The following is a 2,500-nucleotide window of genomic DNA, read 5'->3' on the forward strand; positions in this document are numbered from 1 at the left end:
ATTTTTGGCTGCGCGAGCGAGCGGCGAGCGGCGGACAGCGAGCGAAGCGAGAGGCAGCACCGTCCCTGCTATACGAAAGCCCCATCCAGCCCTGTGCCACCCGGGGGGTTCCAGGGTGCTGAGATGGCTGACGTTTTGCTCCGCTCTCGACGGTCACCGCGCAATGCAAGAACAGGCCAAAAACTGGCCAAAACGGCCCAAAAACGGGCCAAAACTGGCCATTTTTGGCTGCACGAGCGAGCGGCGAGCGGCGGACAGCGAGCGAAGCGAGAGGCAGCACCGTCCCTGCTATACGAAAGCCCCATCCAGCCCTGTGCCACCCGGGGGGTTCCAGGGTGCTGAGATGGCTGACGTTTTGCTCCGCTCTCGACGGTCACCGCGCAATGCAAGAACAGGCCAAAAACTGGCCAAAACGGCCCAAAAAAACGGGCCAAAACTGGCCATTTTTGGCTGCACGAGCGAGCGGCGAGCGGCGGACAGCGAGCGAAGCGAGAGGCAGCACCGTCCCTGCTATACGAAAGCCCCATCCAGCCCTGTGCCACCCGGGGGGTTCCAGGGTGCTGAGATGGCTGACGTTTTGCTCCGCTCTCGACGGTCACCGCGCAATGCAAGAACAGGCCAAAAACTGGCCAAAACGGCCCAAAAACGGGCCAAAACTGGCCATTTTTGGCTGCACGAGCGAGCGGCGAGCGGCGGACAGCGAGCGAAGCGAGAGGCAGCACCGTCCCTGCTATACGAAAGCCCCATCCAGCCCTGTGCCACCCGGGGGGTTCCAGGGTGCTGAGATGGCTGACGTTTTGCTCCGCTCTCGACGGTCACCGCGCAATGCAAGAACAGGCCAAAAACTGGCCAAAACGGCCCAAAAACGGGCCAAAACTGGCCATTTTTGGCTGCGCGAGCGAGCGGCGAGCGGCGGACAGCGAGCGAAGCGAGAGGCAGCACCGTCCCTGCTATACGAAAGCCCCATCCAGCCCTGTGCCACCCGGGGGGTTCCAGGGTGCTGAGATGGCTGACGTTTTGCTCCGCTCTCGACGGTCACCGCGCAATGCAAGAACAGGCCAAAAACTGGCCAAAACGGCCCAAAAACGGGCCAAAACTGGCCATTTTTGGCTGCACGAGCGAGCGGCGAGCGGCGGACAGCGAGCGAAGCGAGAGGCAGCACCGTCCCTGCTATACGAAAGCCCCATCCAGCCCTGTGCCACCCGGGGGGTTCCAGGGTGCTGAGATGGCTGACGTTTTGCTCCGCTCTCGACGGTCACCGCGCAATGCAAGAACAGGCCAAAAACTGGCCAAAACGGCCCAAAAACGGGCCAAAACTGGCCATTTTTGGCTGCACGAGCGAGCGGCGAGCGGCGGACAGCGAGCGAAGCGAGAGGCAGCACCGTCCCTGCTATACGAAAGCCCCATCCAGCCCTGTGCCACCCGGGGGGTTCCAGGGTGCTGAGATGGCTGACGTTTTGCTCCGCTCTCGACGGTCACCGCGCAATGCAAGAACAGGCCAAAAACTGGCCAAAACGGCCCAAAAACGGGCCAAAACTGGCCATTTTTGGCTGCACGAGCGAGCGGCGAGCGGCGGACAGCGAGCGAAGCGAGAGGCAGCACCGTCCCTGCTATACGAAAGCCCCATCCAGCCCTGTGCCACCCGGGGGGTTCCAGGGTGCTGAGATGGCTGACGTTTTGCTCCGCTCTCGACGGTCACCGCGCAATGCAAGAACAGGCCAAAAACTGGCCAAAACGGCCCAAAAACGGGCCAAAACTGGCCATTTTTGGCTGCGCGAGCGAGCGGCGAGCGGCGGACAGCGAGCGAAGCGAGAGGCAGCACCGTCCCTGCTATACGAAAGCCCCATCCAGCCCTGTGCCACCCGGGGGGTTCCAGGGTGCTGAGATGGCTGACGTTTTGCTCCGCTCTCGACGGTCACCGCGCAATGCAAGAACAGGCCAAAAACTGGCCAAAACGGCCCAAAAACGGGCCAAAACTGGCCATTTTTGGCTGCACGAGCGAGCGGCGAGCGGCGGACAGCGAGCGAAGCGAGAGGCAGCACCGTCCCTGCTATACGAAAGCCCCATCCAGCCCTGTGCCACCCGGGGGGTTCCAGGGTGCTGAGATGGCTGACGTTTTGCTCCGCTCTCGACGGTCACCGCGCAATGCAAGAACAGGCCAAAAACTGGCCAAAACGGCCCAAAAACGGGCCAAAACTGGCCATTTTTGGCTGCACGAGCGAGCGGCGAGCGGCGGACAGCGAGCGAAGCGAGAGGCAGCACCGTCCCTGCTATACGAAAGCCCCATCCAGCCCTGTGCCACCCGGGGGGTTCCAGGGTGCTGAGATGGCTGACGTTTTGCTCCGCTCTCGACGGTCACCGCGCAATGCAAGAACAGGCCAAAAACTGGCCAAAACGGCCCAAAAACGGGCCAAAACTGGCCATTTTTGGCTGCACGAGCGAGCGGCGAGCGGCGGACAGCGAGCGAAGCGAGAGGCAGCACCGTCCCTGCTATACGAAA

This window comes from Musa acuminata, unplaced genomic scaffold (genome assembly GCF_036884655.1).
Source record: "Musa acuminata AAA Group cultivar baxijiao unplaced genomic scaffold, Cavendish_Baxijiao_AAA HiC_scaffold_427, whole genome shotgun sequence".
Taxonomy (NCBI): domain Eukaryota; kingdom Viridiplantae; phylum Streptophyta; class Magnoliopsida; order Zingiberales; family Musaceae; genus Musa; species Musa acuminata.